The sequence below is a fragment of the Scleropages formosus genome, chromosome 19 (assembly GCF_900964775.1).
Source record: "Scleropages formosus chromosome 19, fSclFor1.1, whole genome shotgun sequence".
Classification (NCBI taxonomy): Eukaryota; Metazoa; Chordata; class Actinopteri; order Osteoglossiformes; family Osteoglossidae; genus Scleropages; species Scleropages formosus.
In genome coordinates, this window is record NC_041824.1 from 16,166,329 (window position 1) to 16,184,574 (window position 18,246).

Below are 18,246 nucleotides of genomic sequence, written 5' to 3' on the forward strand. Positions count from 1 at the left end.
AAGCTTTCGCACGCACACGCACATTTTCAGAACCGCTTGTCCCATACGGGGTCACGGGGAACCAGAGCCTACCCGGCAACACAGGGCGTAAGGCCGGAGGGGGAAGGGGACACACCCAGGACGGGACGCCAGTCCGCCTCAAGGCACCCCAAGCAGGATTCGAACCCCAGACCCACTGGCGAGCAGGACTGCGGTCCAACCCACTGCACCACCGCACCCCCCTAAGCTTTCGTATCTTGTGAAATTATCATGAATTCACACAGCAAATGTTCTCTCCATAACTCCTCTTTAGCTTCCAAACATTTGCTCTGTAAAAAAGGAAGGTGCGGCACATAAGCCCAAAAGCTGGCATTATTTGTAAACATTTTGTAAAATTGGTGTAAAAGTTACTGGGGTTCGTACAGAAAAATTGTTCTGCCCGTGTTTGCGTGTGTGCATCTTTACGTAAAGCTTACGTAATCCTTACATGTACTGTGTGAGCCATTGTAAGCTTCTTAACAGAACGCACAAACACACATTAATCCTAACACGGAGATGCAAGGGAAGTTCCTCAAAGTCTGGGCATCTGTACGAGGATATAGCGGCACGTATCCGCACTTGTGAAAAGATACCAGCTCCTCTGGCTTCCTGCTTTGCGAGATTTGCTTTTGTAATTTTTTACATCTGCCGTTAGCAAGCTTTTTTATTTTTTCCACCCAAAATGGAAGGCAACACGAAGAGACATAATCAGATCACGATGTATGGAGCTTTTCCGGGACGGCTGCAGTTTTCGAGTTCAAAGCCACTTCTTGTAACTGGTGAGGCAAAAACAAAACCGCCAAACCTCCAGGAACACATGGCAGCTCCACGTAAACTTTGCTCTAGAATAAAAAAATAAAACCACCAGCAAATTTTATTGAACATATTGGAGTCAATTTTACTTAATTGACTCTAGTCAGTTTTACTCTAAACATAATGATATATTTGTGTGTTAACCAAAAAATGTGCGTAGAACGAAAAAAAAAGATGTAAATTAAACATCTTTGGTGAAACGGTTTTCAACACATACCTAAATGCTAGCGTTACACGATTAATTTCTTCGATTAGTTGACTTATCTCCACAGCAACTTACAGGGTAAGCACCTTGAGCAAGGGGACTGCAGCAGGAGGCGAGACCCAATGGCGCCTCCTTTGGGCGTAAGGCAGTAGCTGTAACTACTACGCCACCTGCTGTCCTGCTACACCACTAGCATATGCTGTGAAGGGTGCTGTTTATGGAGTCGCTTCGTGAAGGTCCTGGTTTTCTCGGCAACGTGCGACGGGCAACCGTGTGAGTGAAATATCTCGGTTCACCCACGCGTTCGCGACCGTGTCTCCTGGTAGGGGACAAAAGCAATAGCCTTGTATCTGGGTGCAGGGAGCACTCTGTCATCCTTCCCGGAGAGCGTCCTTATCGAGCCGCCGAGTGCGTGCCGGGCCCTTGTGTTAATAGCACATCTGCACGCTAGCACCGCGGCGAGGACGGCAGTCAAGAGCTTCTCCCACCGCAGCCACCGGGCTGTTCTTGCAATGGAGGGCCTACGAGCTACGTTACATAAGGCGCAGGAAGGTACTGGGAGTCTGATGGCTCCTCATTACAAGCAGATGGGATCGAAATTAACGCTTTGGCAGCAGGACACCGCCGTGGTGGCGTCATTGGCTTAGCACACCCAGAGAGTTGGGTCTGTTGCTGGAAAACGGAGAAGTTTTTATGGCTGTTACAACGCCGTCGCTTGGCAGACGATCTCGCGCTCATCCTCACGAAGAGCAGCAGCGCACACAAAGACTCGTGTGCAGGGAATAAAACGCAATCGAGAGGCAAATGTCTGTTTACCGTACCCGGTGCTAAGCAAAAAGTGTCTCCTTTGACGTGCATTTTGGAGATGTTAAAACCTCGCAGATGTGAAATTGTGGTCGAAGCCATGCTGCGCTTTCCAGCTTACAGGAGCTGGAGGAACTGAAGTGCAGGCCGAAGGTGAAGGCGGGTGGGAAATCACATCCTAGCCTTGACAGCAGAGCTCAGAAGAGTCCAAAAAAAGAGGTAAAAAGCTTTTTTTGGTTTTTTTTTTGAAAAATCTGAAAACTGGCATTGGTGTTGACAGGTCCTTAAAAAGGGATCACTTTGGGGTTTTTGTTAGAGTAGAGGACAGTGTAGAGATATCACCAACACTGTTCTGGTGGCAACGATCATGTGATGAGGAAGGCAATATTGCACATTTACCACATTCAGAATGCAGTACAGCAGATTAAAGGACGGTTTGAGTGTTGCGGAAGTCATTACGGAGCTGCAATTCACATCAGAAAAATCCGGCCACATCCAAAACATCTTCAATGGCCCAGAAGGAACAGATGGGAACACGCCTCACGTGTCTCCATGTGACGTGCATAGGAAGAATGCAAATGTCGCAGAAATTTTTGAAAAATCTTGAGGACTACAGAGGAAATTGCAGTTAAATTGTCATCAGTGAAAATCACCAGCTTGAGGGAAATTGAATAATGAGAGGAAAGTGAAACCAGGCAAAAATCGGAGATGACGCCATTCAGCCGTCGCCAGCTAACGATGAACATCACATCCATTGGTGGAGCTTTTAGAAACAGATGAACACTCAGAATGCACCCAGTTCTTACTCATCTCAGTGTGAATTTGTACAAATTACGAGAAACCATCAATACGTCTTATTTCTTCAAAGGTGTGTGCAGTCAAAACAAGATGTTTGACATAAGGTAGACAGGGTGTGTCTAATCTACAATAATTCATGTTCAGCCTAAGGCGGGAAAACAGAACATTAACAAACCATCACATTTCCATCTTTTTAAAATGCATGAGTGGAGATGGTTATGTGTTGATGAAGGTAAGGCATTAATGGAAGAAAAATTAACATTCCATTTGCGTCGTAATTTTAAACGTAGTGAGGTCAATTTGAGCAGTCACAACATAAGGGGAAAACACGGAAGAGTCTGAACCGCTTGTCCCATGTGGGGTCGCGGGGAGCCGGAGCCTAACCCGGCAACGCAGGGCGTAAGGCTGGAGGGGGAGGGGACACACCCAGGACGGGACGTCAGTCTGTCACAAGGCACCCCAAGCAGGACTTGAACCCCAGGCCTACTGGAGAGTAGGACCCGGTCCAACCCACTGCGCCACCGCACCCCCCACCCAGAAGAGTGATAAGTGAATTTACACTTCTCTTCCATAAATCTCCATTGGATGGTTATCTTTCTGTATGCAGAATGACACACATTTGAATCATTGCTGGCAATACGTGATCATTTTTACTGAACGCTGGAACCGGACACCTTAACATACCAGCGTGCCCAGTGTGGTACCTGTGAGTGCTTCATTGAGTATTGACCACAGTTGAACTCCAACCCATCATCTCTGAAATGGCTCAAAGCACAGCTCTGTTTCAGGTGAGTCATCTTGCTCCCTCACTGCTCCCCTCATGCCTGGTTGTGCTGGACCTGCACCCCAGCCCGAGTCGTTTTGACATCACCGGTTCCTTAATGTTGCTAGTTTGCCCAGTTTGTCTCTGCTCACGCTCCTCCTTCATTAGCATGACCTTTTCAAAACATTTGCACAGGGTCACGGAAATGAGGCTTCCTGGTATTTTTAATTTTTTGTTGTCTGCATGCGCTGTCTCAGAGACGAGGCTTGTTTGTTTATTGCTTTATAACGACCATGGAAACGAGTGTTGGTGTATTTTCATAGATGTCATCATTTTTCCAAAGCAGCGCTGCTGATTAGGAGCATCAGGCTCCAAAGATGCCGTCATTTAACTGCCCACCCAGCACAGTTTCTCAGTGGTCCAGAGCTCATCCCTGAAGCATAGGGTATGAAGCGATGTACACCCTGAACCTGATGCCAGACCATCACAGGGCAATCACACACATTAATTTACTCACATTTACAGATGCTCTCGGAAATGTAAAGTCTCCCGAAACACATGAACTGTGAGAGGAAACCAGAGCACCTGATGGAAACCAACTCGGTGAGAACATGATTGAAACCCATGGAGACACCAGCACTAAACCTCTGCACCACTGTGCCAAAACCTTTGATAGTGTTGGTAAAATAGAACATCGAGTCCATTTTACACCAACCCGTCAAGCGTTGAAGGCAACGCTGGGGATGCAGGAGAGCTAATGGAAATCACAGGGCAAAAACAGGCGCCCAAGGGAAGAACATGCAAATGAGGCTGGCCTTCTCCCTGTTTCATAACACACTGAAAACTATTGGGGGGGTCAAGATGCGCAGTGATGACGACACATGTACCTTCACAGCCGCATTGGGTTGGGTTCAAACGGTCAGGATGGTCCTGCTTTTTTATTATGCCACTTGATAAAGAGAGCCTGCGCTGCTGATCACAACCTCTCCCTTTACTACTTTTTTCTGACAGGATGATTAAGTTTGGTGGCTTCAGTAGGCAGGCCTGCTGAGTATTCTTTACGGCAGTAGTTGGGGTGGCGAGAGCCGGGGGTCGGGGTGGGTGGGGGTGTGTTAACAGTTCTTTCATATTCCCAGCGCAAAACAACAGAGACAGTGCCTGAAAAATATCCCTGTAAAATAACAATACACTTTTTGGTGCAGGGGACAAAGAACGAAGGAGGTTTCTGCAGGGGGAAAAAAAAAAATGCATTTTCATGAGTTTTCGGTTTGAATGTTTTATTCATGCCTCTGACAGCAATGGTTACGGCAATTGCGAGATAATTTTCCGCGGCTGGAATTGTCTAATTCAAACACGCCTTATATCACGGCCAAACACACGAAGGCGTTCCGCTGAAAATAGCACCTGCTGACAATGGGGGGAATGGGTAAAGTCGCAGCACAAGAGCTCGATTCCCACACCTCTGCGCCGACTGCACGCTCGGCGGCAGCGGATGGGGGTTCGCGAGCAGAGCTGCAGATACGCAGCTGGTTGTAGCTGGATTTTCCCATTGCAGCACGTGCGCTTTCTCAGTCGCCTCGCGACTCCCCAGGAACATCAAGCTCGGTTAATCATAACAAGTGAGCCGGGTTTTAAAAAAAAAAAAAAAAAAAGCCGTCATGCAGAAGGTTAGAAACACGGTAAAATTTTAAGAATCTGTCTGATTCTTCCTTCGAGGGAGTAGCTCGGTTTATGCTCAAGCTGCGAGTTTTAGTCTGGGAAAGGAAGAGACATGAGAGAACATAATTATCCGTGATCCTGCAAGAGCAGTTTAATTTGGCACAACATCTTCTGCTGCACCTGGGGGGCAGTTCAGGACAGCAAAAAGCATCCTTTGCGCAGTCACCGCGGTAGATGTACTGGAGCGTTCTCTTAATGCTCTTCTCTCCACACCCACAAATGGAGCGTCATGGTTTATATCGTCCATATCTCCAGTGGCTCGGAGTGCTGAGACTTCCATTAAAATGAGCCAGTATCTACAGGTTCTACGTTTGCAGCAGAGAGACGGGAAAAGGCCTAATTCGGGAAGATCTCAGATCGTTTACTCCAGAAGACCCGTGAAGTCCCCTGGGAACGAGAAAGCGTAAGCGAATATTAGAGATTCTCATTCCCCTCACCGAGCATCTTTTACCTTTACTTCCTGCTCCGTATAAATGATTTATTCGCTCACTACGTTGTCTTAGTAACTGCAAACAACAACCATCCCCAGTTCTTGGGCCGTCACTACAGAACCATTCAGCCTAAGGACATGTGGACTGGCTCCTCTGTTTACCCACACTGGGACAGACAGTTTGTTTGTAACCAAATTTCTTTGCAAAAGTCATCGATTATGTCATTATTTTAACAAATTTTAAATTAAAATTACTGAATATAAAAAAGTGTAATTTTCACAAGCAGCCGGGGGGTGTTGTGGCACGGTGGGTTTGGCCCCTGCCTGCTCTCTGGTGGGTCTGGGGTTCGAGTCCCGCTTGGGGTGCCTTGCAATGGACTGGCGTCCCATCCTGGGTAGGTCCCCTCCCCCTACAGCCTTGCACCCTGTGTTGCCGGGTTAGGCTCCAGCTTTCCGTGACCCCACTTGGGACAAGCAGTTTCAGTCAATGTGTGTGTGTCTGTGCATTTTCACAAGCTCCTCATCATATTAACTTAAATTTTCTATAAGATTCAAACAATCTGTAAAATGTAACAGAGATGGAATTTAACTTCAAACTTCATTAAAATCAAAAATAATTTATCCTTATTGCAAAATGCAATTTCCACAGCTTCCTCATCAGTCTTAACATCTGACCAATTCATCCCATATGCGTGTGCAGTGTTGCTCAGCTTCCGGTCACTCTCAACTTTTATTTATTATCTGCACAATAAAAAAAATAATAATACAGATGTACTCTTCATCTATTTACAGGCTGAATTCTATTGAAATCTCTGATAAATCTACAGTGTGGAAAACTCACCTTTTCATGTGTTAACTTAAAACTAATTTCTAATGACAGAAAAATAATGTCACCTCCACAAACACCTATTCAGTGGCAGTTGTTGAACAGTTCATCTCATGAAGGTTCATAATCTCGCTGTTGGTTACAAACACTCATAAACACGAGACGGGCTATAAACACTGAGGAAACAGCTTGAACTAAGGCAGCGCCACACACTGGTCTGTTTGTGTGCCTTTTACCGCCTGCCAGGCACAGAAATACGGGTTTCGTTCTGCAACGGATGGATATTTCAGAAAACGGAGGAGTGATGAAAAATGCAATTAAAAATTATTAATCTGGGATTTTTGGAATCTTGCACATCTTTGAATATCCAATACCCATGTTGGCCCCCTGTGAGTCGATGTGGTAGTTGTGGAGGAGATTAAGCCTCTTAGTGCTGAGTCATGGAGATGTATGATGGCATTGCCTGATATTTTCTCTGGGGCTTTATGAGCAAGGTGGTGAGGTCGGTGGAACTGGGCACTGTTCAGAGCAGCTATGACTGCATGGAAAGTAAATTTTACCCTGCGTATGCTGAAGGAATGAAAATGCATTCAAAACACAAGGAGCCGCCGCACTTGTAACCTGAATGAAATTGTCTTAATTTGAAGTGGTATCTGTGATGTGTACTGAGGAGTCAACGGAGTTAGCATATACAGTATAGCTGTCTGAGTGTGTGTGTGTGTGTGTGTGTGTGTGTGTGTGTGTGTGTGTGTATTGTTGATCAGAGGTGACAATCTATGTGTATCCCCCCTCAGCCTTGTGCCCACTGATTCTGGGATAGCCTCTGCACCTCCGTGACCCTGACCAGGAAAAGCAATTATTGAATATTTATGGATGGAATGTGTCTATCCAGCAGAGATGGAATTAGATATTTCTACGTATTATCATTGTTATACAGCTGTTGTGTAGGCTGGCCTTTCATTCCTTTTCTGAGGGTATGCTAATTTGCTGTGTATTTCCGTTACCCTGAGCTACCTTCACTCCAAGTACAGTGATGCAGGATGTCACATGACACAATGTTTCATATTTCTTAGTGGCTATTTTCTGCATGACCTCTGAGAGCAAGCAAGAGAGAAACAGGATGAATCAGGTTGCGAGTCAACGTGAGGGCGGTGCTGGAGTCTTCCTCTCTACCCAGCATCCCCACTGTCTTGCCTTACCCGGAATCTGTGCACAGGAAGGGTGAATAGCACCAGGGGAGAGAGTCACACCACCTCTCAAAGCTGAGGATCATAAAGCCAAAACGCGGTGCTGATGCTGATAATGCTGATGGAGATCAGGTGTTCCTCTCGGTGGCCGAGGCTGCCGCTCAGCCCGGAGCTACAGAGCTCCTTCAGGGCAAACAATATCGCCGGCAGCTGCCTGCTTACCGTAATCCTCAAAAGCTGCGCGCTCATTGTCATTCGGCTCGCTGACATCTGATGATTGAAACGTCAAGAGAAATAAAGCGCTTTTGCTCACAAGTACAGATCAGCAGTTTGGGAAAGGGTCATTACAATTACAGCACAGCTGCAAGCTCATTACTCATACGCTATAGTCTTACTAACAATGCATATTTCTTTGGGGTAGAGTACACCTTTCCCTGCCACATCCTTGTTTCAATATAACCGTGAGCTGATTGATGATCCAGAGCGACTGCATACTTATACTGAACCTGTAATTGGTTTTTTCCTTGGGAACGGCAAAGGTATTTTTGTATTTGAAACCAGATCACATGAGGCATCTTTCAAAGGGCAACTGGTAGGAAGGTATCTCTCGCTATCCAAGGCAAACAATCTTTCCTGTACACATTTGCTCTTTCAGTAGGTAAACGAGAATAATGTTGTTTATTGTTTTTGGATGTGATCACCGTTAAAGGTTACGGAGGCATAACGGATATAAAGCCCTCCTAACTGTTGTACTACTTTTAATTTATCACGTACGTTATCTCACCTCAACAAGATTATGCTGATTACGTTCGCAAAAATTGCGCTCGCATTCCGGAATCAATCTCGAGAGAAGACAATCGAGTGTGTGTAAAGCAACAGCAAAACAGCGGGATCCAAACCACTGTGTAAAAAATGTGAAAAAAAAAATCCAATATTAATGCAGAGTTTATCTGAATGATAAATTGATTCAGTATAAAGTCATGAATATTCATGAACAAAAGATGGACTAGATGAGCAGGACATTGGATGCCAAGGGAATATCAGGAGGCCTTTAATAAAAACATGCAGTTTAATACTCTCTTGATGAAAACATCACTTATTACTAGATGCTTGTCACATATGTCCCTGGGGCTCTCCTCCAACCCCCTCCTAACAGTGTGCAGCAGCAGGGTTTTGTGTGTGTGTGTGTGTGTGTGTGTGTGCACGTGCGCCCACATGATTGGGCACCCTTCAGGAAAATGGGTGCTCCAGCAATGGTAAAAAACTGGTGGCAACGCACCCACCACCTCCAATTCAGATAGGAACGTAAACCCAGTAGCCAGGAACCTGTTGAATGTGACACACTCTGGCCTGTCCTGCCGTGCCCAACTACGCACGTCCACGGCACAGCCCCCATCTCATCACACGCCTCCTTGTGTTCCTTTCACAGGAGTTAAGCCATCCATGGACTTCCTTAGGACATCCCAGCGGAGCTGCTGAAAAAGGATTTGCGCCAGAATGATGTCAGGGTGTCACGGTCAATTTGTTTGACCTTCTGATGCCCCAAGCGAGACCCCTTCCCTCATTTGGGAGAGTCACGTCCCTGCGTCATAATAACATGCAACCCCATTCCTCATAAGATCACCTAAAGCGAAGGGTCTGAACTTAAATGAACCTTGACTTGGGTCATTTATGCAAACTGTGTTGTGCTCAACTGTTTTTCTTTTTACATTTTCTCTTGCGCAAAAAAAAAAAAAAAGAGTTGGATAATGGATAAAATGGCATGCGAAAAACCAGCCTTAAGAGCCTCATAACTCCCAGAGCCACATCAAATCCGGTAAGATGACCTTCCGCAAAGTGCCCTGACCTGAGTGCGCAATGACATTAGTACCCGTGAGCATCCCATCAAGATCCCGTCCCCTCTAGAGATGCTGCTTCCTTGCAGCAGAAGCGTTTTAATCACTGTGCTATCGTGTCAGTGCTTGGCAGCCGCATCAGGGGATGGGGGCAGGGGCCAATCAAAAACCCATTTTGTCTCTTTAAGATCAATTCATCCTGCCTGGTGTGTGTGTGTGTGTGTGTCTTTGTTTAGAAATGTGTATCACTTGCATCTTTCAGAGATTCCAGGCAACTATACCTATATCCATCTATGCATTTTCATGAATTGCTTGCCCTGAGCGGGGTCACAGGGGTCCAGATCCTATCCTGGAATCACTGGGCACAAAACTGATGGGGGTACACTGTGGACAACACACCAGTCCATTGCAGGCTAGCTACTTGCACATACTACAGGCCATTTAGCATCACTAGTTCACCTGAACTGCATGTCCTTGTACTGCGGGAGGAAACCAGAGCACCCAAAGGAAACCCACAGAGACAAGATTCAAACCCATGCACTACCAGCCCAGGTGCTGTGAGATGGCAGCACTGCTCACTGAGCCACTCCACCATAACTATATCCCATGCAGTTGTGTCTCTGCTAGCATCAGTCGAACCCAGGATTTGCTGATCTCCTGAAGCAATAGCAGTGAGGAAGAGAGCTTCTGTTAGGAAACGAGTTCTCAACCAAATTAAACTCTCCCACAGAGCAGGTCAGACTGACCCGGTCATTTTTCTTTGATGTCGGCAGAAGACCGGGAAACACACTAATGCAGATTGTTTCTCCTCTCCAGGAAGTTTCCCGAGAGACACGCGCATTCTCGTTTCCCTTTATTCCCGACTCGCGGCGCAAGGAAGGTATGACTGCGTGAAACGTGCGCAGACTGGCGAGTGCAGGTGGAAGAGAGGAGACGCCGTTCTTCCTCACCCCTCTCTCTGGGATTTACCCTCTTCTGCTTTGTAGCTGAAGCTCACTGCAAGGTGATTATTGATATTCCAACCCAAACTCCACTTAAACCGAAATATCAATTATTTACACTGCTCAGAAAGTCAGCAAATCCAAGTTACTGTCAGAGGCCTTTTAGTGCTGTCGTTAATCATCTTTATTGTAACGAGTGATGACTATATTATAATACAGTTAATCTATATTTAGAGCTGTGTTTGCATTTATTGGATGGTCTATATTCCCCCTGGTAATGACCAGTCCTCATTTCAGACAGCCCTCTTTTCAAATCTTTAGCATTTTGTTTTGATAGGAGGGACATGAAATTTTCTAGCAGCGATGAGCCACATGTTATGTCAGTTTAAATAAAAACATATGAATGGCCTATACATATTAGCAATTCTGATGACGTTTTAATGCATCTGCATCCTTAAATATGCGCTGAACAAATTATGGTGATAACTTGGGACAAGGGAAGACAGAGATATACGAATTTTATTAATTCATGATGTTTACTGAGCACAATTCTCTGCGAAAGCAAAACGGGGAATGTCAGGAAGGGTTAGGTTCGTACAGCACAGTGCTGCCCACAGCATGGCTTCTTTTTATTTAAAATTGTATCACACAAAAAAACACATCAGTGACTTTGTATGTATTTGCGCTTCGAGCATATTCAGTTTTTTATTCTCTGGGGAAATTCCAGCAAAGCTGCTATGTGGCTCGCATTTTTAACCTGTACATTTTAAGAAGCAAATAAAGGGTGCTGTTTAATGGCTTACAGTAAGTGTACATATTTGTTCTAAATGCTGCTCCCTCAAGATTTACAGCGACAAAAGCGTCATTTTTTCCAGACAGCTTTTATTGGTTTCTTTCCCAGGAGTGACCAGTTTTATTTTCTTGCAGGATTAATCTTTCACACTTAACCTTGTTGGGCTACACTTTTGTAAATAGGCCTAAATAAGCACAGTTTAATTTTTTTCCGAGGACTGGCCTGTGTTTTGTTGGAAAAAAAAAAAATCTCTCTCTCACACACACGCACCACTTGTCCCAAGTTGGGTCGCGGGGAGCCGGAGCCTAACCCGGCAACACCAGGCACAAGGCTGAAGGGGGAGGGAACACACACAGGACGGGACGCCAGTCCATCACAAGGCACCTCAAGCAGGACTTGAACCCCAGACCCACTGGAGAGCAGGCAAAGGCAAAACCCACTGCACCCCCTAGAAGAAGAAAATCATTGCAGTCAAATATTTTCCATTTAACAAACCTATTCCCGTAAATAGCCAAGTAAAAGTTGTTTTCCCTTTGATTGCACAATGTGCACTTGTTTGTGTTCGGATCGCAGACGCAACGCAAAACCCACAAAGCAATGAGGAACGTGTGTAAAGTGTGTTCCTGTGCAGATGGAACGTGCTCATTATGACTGTGTCTCCGAAATGGGACATCAGCTTCAGCTAGATGCTTCTGTTTCCACCCATGTCTCGGGGCCTCTTCGGTGGCCTTCAGGATGATTTTCAGCCACTTGATTGTTTCTGCACCAAAGGTCAAGAAACTGACCATGTGCTCCTGGGCGATGCTCTTTGGGAGTGTGCTCACTTCTGTTTCATCCCATCTGAAAGGTGATCCTGCTGAAAGTTTTATATCTTTCGGATTCACTTCTCCCCCAGGCTCATACGTGCTTGATAAATGTGTACTATGTAATTTCTTCAATAATTTAAAAAAAAAAACTCCACATACTGTCACTAGTGTGATGTACACGGGTTCATATGGTAGATTGTGACAAACGGACTGTACTCAAGAAATAGTGTCTGCATCCAAATCTCTCTACTCCTGTTGACGTAATGCACTGTATTGTTCTCTGAGATGTACGCCGCTTTGGAGAAGTGTCTGCCAAAATGGATTAATGTAAAATCTATGTGCTAAAATATGGAGGCTTCTTGTCAGTGAAAACGGTCAAGCGTGCCGTCTGATTGCTCTCCGTATGATCGGACCACTGAGGTTATTAGAGAAACAGACAAACCGTGGTAAACCAAGAACAGAGAGAAGTGCCACCTACAGCATGATGAATAAAAGTGCACATCATTTCCAGCTCAGCTTCATACTTGCGCTTATCTTTATTATGATTATTATTAACCTTTATTTAGCCAATGTCTTGGTGTCAGCTTTGGCACCCAGCTTTGCAAAGAATTAGCTCTTTTAGCTCTTTTTATAGCAGGGTATTCTTACTGGAAGGATGTAGAGCTCATTGCCTGGGTCAAAGGTCCAACAGCAGTAGGGGGATTCCAACCCTGGACCTTAAGATTGCAAAGCAGCAGTCCTGAACACTGCACTTAACAAACAGAAATAAACAATTAAATCCAGATTTGTGTATTACATCATGTATTTTGCCAACCACACTTTCTTTGCACTTATTGCCGTCAAAATCTAAATTATTCTGTACGCAGGTTATAAGCAGCATGTGTCATAGTGTTTCAAGCTGTAGCCTTGCAACTGAAGGACATGGGTTTGAATCCTGCTGTAGCACTTCTAAGGAAGGAAATCATGTGGAATTACTCCAGTAAAAATGACCCCACTGTATAAATAGGTGGATCATTGTAAGACACTTTGGGGAAATGTTTCAGCTAAATAAATAAATGGAAATGAATTTGAGAAGAAAACTAGATAAGAAATTTTTCAGCTTGGAGTTGGACCAGCAGCACTGGGATGGTATCTCTGCTGTGGACTTGTAGACGTCACAGAAAAACCAGTGGCAGATTACAGATCCAGGGTCTCCAAGCTCAGGTTTAATTTCCATAGGAGTGTCTTGTCTTTCATATGCTGGAGCCTCGCCGGGGTCTAATTTGCCACAAATTCAGCGTCTGAAAGGACAGTATGAGAAAGGACATCGTTAAACTCACCGGCTTTTGCTGGAAAACACTGCTGAATTTATATCTTAAAAAAGAAAATTGGGGTAGAAATTTGCATTCGCAAAGGATGGAACTGACATGTACACATAAATATAAAAACACCATACTTCAGCCAGGATGGGATGTAATTACCTCTTGGTGCAGACTGGGTAAAAAAATAAATATTTGTTTTCCGGGAGTTCAGGGAGACGCCGCATGGTAATGAGGTCTGATTCAGATGCAGCCATTAATTAGATGGTGTGGGATTTTGACCACCCACCCAGCGGCCCTCGGGTGATTCGGCGAACGTGAGTTGGAAAAGGCCTCCATCGAGAGATTCTCTACACCCTTCGACTTTCCGAGAAAACCACAGGGCCTGGAAAGGTGTCGCCGGCGAAACTGTGAAATCCAGTTGACGGCTTTTTTCTCCCATAAATACATCGTTTCTCAAAGTCTGCAAACGTATCTCATTGGAGGCGCAAACCGAGCACGCAAACTATGACATCAGTTTGCTTGCACTTTGCCTTCTCCGTGAACTTTTCACAGCCGACGGAACAGAGCTCGGGGAAAATAAATCACCAGAACTGATGGAGCTCTTACTAGGGAACAGTTTGTTCCCTTTCAGTCCCTCATACAGTTCTCATATTTGTTTCATATTCTTTTTCTTTATTATATTTCTATGTGCTGTTTAGTGTGGTTCCGTTGCTGAAGCAGGACTTCCAAAAGGATCAATAAATACTGAATATTTATTATTTATATAGAATAAAAATATGAAATGTATTAATTACACTGATCAATCATTCTCATTAACTGCTTGTACTACTCAGGGTCACTTTGGTCCAGAGTCTGTATAATATATTAAGAAATATTCAGTTAACACTCAATAAATGTTTTAAAAGCAGATGCGTCCTGCATTTCGATCCTCGCTGCAGCGGGAGAAACGAAATGTGGCTTTTGTTTGCTGTTTTAGGCTACAATGCTAGATTTATCGAGACTGCTATGCTGTGCTTGTCCCAGATCTCGTGTGGTGCCAGTTTTACTCCAGCCAGTGTCTTAACTATTTGTGGTTGGGTACACTGTTCCAGACTTCCACGGGGGTGCAGCACATAGTTGCAGGTTCACACATGGGTTCGAATCTGCTTCAGGGTGTACGGCATGCATGCATGGGTTTGCATGTTCTCCCCATGTTCGCAACCCAAAAGCATGCAGGGGAAAAAGGCAGGGAAACCACTTTCATTCCATGCCTTACCGCAAAAACCATGCAAGTGATCACAGTGAGGTGAATTTGACTCCGTGGCACCAACCCTGTTTCACTGAGGACCATTACAGGGAAAAGCATATAAAATGACAATCAAAATGTGTAAATGTGTTTTCAAAACTGCTAAATGTTGTATCAGGAACATCTAGTAATCCCGGCCTGCATAATAAATTGATGGAATACGACAGAGATATTTATTATAGGGAGCACAAACTTACAATTTAAAGACGCCTGTAATATTTTTAGTCCTTTCATCTTTACAAAAACACCACAAACCCAGCAGCTCAGCTTGAAAATAGTTTTTTGGAAAAAAGAATTGCGCACAGTGGACGCTTTGCAACTGAACGAAAGCCCTTGAGTTTAAGATGTAGGAACCCCAGCGAGGACCTGCAGTACTGTGATTTTCACTTTTAGTTTGGTTTATGTGTTTCAAAACTTGTAAAACTGCATGTGCACGATGTTACTTTAGGGTGTGTTCAAGAAGATAAAAAACACCATGAAAAGTATGGCAGTGTCTCACACAGAACTGTATTTGTTAATTTCAGAAGAAAATATGTATAGTTACCTTTTTTCAAACAATACAGCTTACAGTGAAAAGCAACGAAAAAATGCAATGGCTCAAAACTTTGCTTGACATATTATTTTTCTATCTATTCACCTATCCATTTATAGAGTAAAGTAAGAAAGCCAGAATCTAAAGAATGAGAACTTCACTGACCCTAAAGGAGACTGAATGGAGCTGCAGCAACATACATACAATATTCAGACAGACACACTGAAATCACACTATAAGTAAATAAATAATGCTCTTTGATAAGTATGTAAGAACAAACAAATTTACAAAAACAGGGAAAAAAAACAGAAAGAAATACATAGTCATGTATACAAGGTAAAAGTGCAATCAGTGCCTATGACACTGTATAGTTTACATGACCTTGATCAGGCTCAGCTTTTTGTCTAGGGACCGTTTGCCAACAAGTAATCTACAGCACTTTATTTTTTACACTTTATTCTTCAGTGCTTGTTTAGTATTTTAATATGCACTCTGGATTCCTCCAAAAGTGTTAGGATGGAGGGAGAGCCACTGGACTGCACACTCGCACGCTGAATTCTGAAGCCTCTTCTCCATCGTCATTCAGGACTGCCTTAATGTGTTTTTCTGAGCCGTCCATTATTTTGTCCCGTTTTTCTGTTGTTGTCTGTTTTATATGAGACATGGCGAGAAGCACAAATATATAGTGTGCATTTGAACCACGAGCTAAGGGCTCACAGCTCAGTGTAGCAAAGGGGCTGCAGGAAAGTTGTGGATAAGACCTCTCATTGCCCTGGAGTTATGAGTAAGAACATGATCTTCTTAGCTTTTAAGTGGGATACCTTGTCGAAAAAGCCTAGAAATGAGAAACGCGGCGCTGGCAATGCAGCAGAGCTTCTGACAACTTCCCCTCAAATAGGGATAACTTCAGTTTCAAGTGTTGGGGGGGGGGGGCGTGTGACAGTCTGACAGGTACATCAGTCTAGTTACAGGCTATCAAAGACCTCAAAGTCGTTACAGGCTATCAAAGACCTCAAAGTCTCAGCAAAGCACTATGGTGATTTTTTTTTAAACATGGTAAAGACATGTGCGCAGTGTCCCTTGTCTCAAGTATGTCAGTGTCCTCAACGGTCCTTAGAAATAGTGGCCAGGGTTTGAAACGTGAACACTGGGCTCTCGTATCTTGAATTTCGGAGTTACGAATTTGCAAAGATACTAATATTTTAAAGCATATTTATTTTTAAATGTGTTTTCTTCGCAGCTCTATTTTCAAAAATGTCTTTGTGACGTTTTTCTAGCTGCAGCTATTAGCTGACAGTAAAATTCATCCAAACAGCAGGAATGTGGGCCTAGATAAATTCAACCCACTTTCATAGTACAGGCATCCCTCCATTTACGAACTCCAGCTGCTATTTCAGTATAATGGATCTTGGGTTTTGATACCCAATTTTCAATTTACAGGAAAAAAAAAAAAAATCAATGGAAAGAAATTTATCAGAAGCATGTCCAAAAAAACGAAAAGTTGTGTCTTGCGTGAGTGAAGCAGAGGCATAGTAATGTACTGTAACTAGTGTGTCTATATCTAGATCTCTCCATCTGTTGGTGTGCTAGAAATGTGAGAGTGCTGCTTTTAAAGAGCGGGGCATTATGGCAAGTGTATGAAATTCCACTGCAGTGTCTGTTGTCCGTATGCGTGTTATTTAATTGAATGATTGCGGAGACAATTACCGGGAAATGTTTCGTTATGGACTTTCAGATATGTATCTTCATTTTAGTAGCAGTGCGCAGTTTTTAGAAAGCTGTTCACCATAAAGCGGACGTGCTCAGTAGATCTTTGTGTGCTGAGAAGTAATAAATTCTAAAGAAAAGTGGGAAAGTGGCTCGTATGGGACTGCTGTGATTAGAGCTACTGCTTTTGGATCCAAAGGTAGCAGGTTTGATCCCAATCTCCGGATGTAGTGTCCTACCCTTGAGCACGGTACTTACCTTAAGTTGCTGCAGTAAATTACCCAGCTGTACAAATGGGTAAATAACTGTAAGCTTGTAAAAATTGTAATGTTAATATTATAAAATAAATATCAGCTAAATGAATAAATGTAAATGAATTCCTCCAAAGCATAAATGTGTTTTATATTGTGCTGAAATTATGAGTTGATGTTTATATAGGTTTTTTACAGTGTTTCAGTGATATTTGGGACAACTGGATTGGGGTTTTCAAAGGGGTTAGGAATGCGTTATCATCATAACTCCCCATTTAAAATTATGGGAAATTAGCTTTTCAGTATCTGAAATTTCAGTATCTGCACCATTTTCAAACAAATTTCATAAAAATCAAGGGATGCCTGTATTTACAGTTTGTACCCCAGTGACGGCAATAAACAGTGTTTATTACATACAGTGAGCTGAAACAAAAAGCACTCGGAAAGCATTTTACCCTTGGAGGCATTATTAAATAGTACAATATTTCCGTCTACGGACCAACACCTTGTCACTTTCACTTCAGGCCTCTTCTGACGGAAGAGACGCTCTTCTCACCACCACAGCAGCGGCACAAGTATTGTGTGTAATTATGATCGGCACCAGGGTGGTCTGTAAGCAAATCAGCTATACAGGTTATCATTTAAAGGTAAGAGACAATGTAGGAGAAGAGAGACGGCGCTTAAAACAACGTTCACGATGCGTAACGCTAGTACAATACTGAAGCGCGACTGTTGACATGGGCAAATTATCCTTTCATACAGTATTTTCCTCACTATTTTATTTACTGCCATCCAGTATAAATTGACATTGCAAAAATAGGGACAAGATTACAGGTGTCACAAATGACCAGTGTAAGAGTCCTTATCCCAGCACCTTTATTAGTGCATTAAACAGGGTGAATAATACAATAAAGGAATAATTATCATGATAATCAAAAGAAAAGGGAAATATAAGAAAAAGTAAACTGTAAAACTGCACAGAAGCATGTACACTCCCAACAAAGGACACAAAGAAGCGCTTTTTTTTCTGTGAAAATACTGCAGTCTGTTCCCTTATGACTGAAACACACCGTTTATTATTATCATTATTATGCAGCACAAAACACATTTTAATAACGCACTTCCATAACACAATTATTTAGGTTAAATAAGGGGGAGACTAGGTTAAACAAAGAAAAAAATGCAAAATAAATGATTTAAAACACAGCGAAGGGGAGGTATAGTATAGTTAG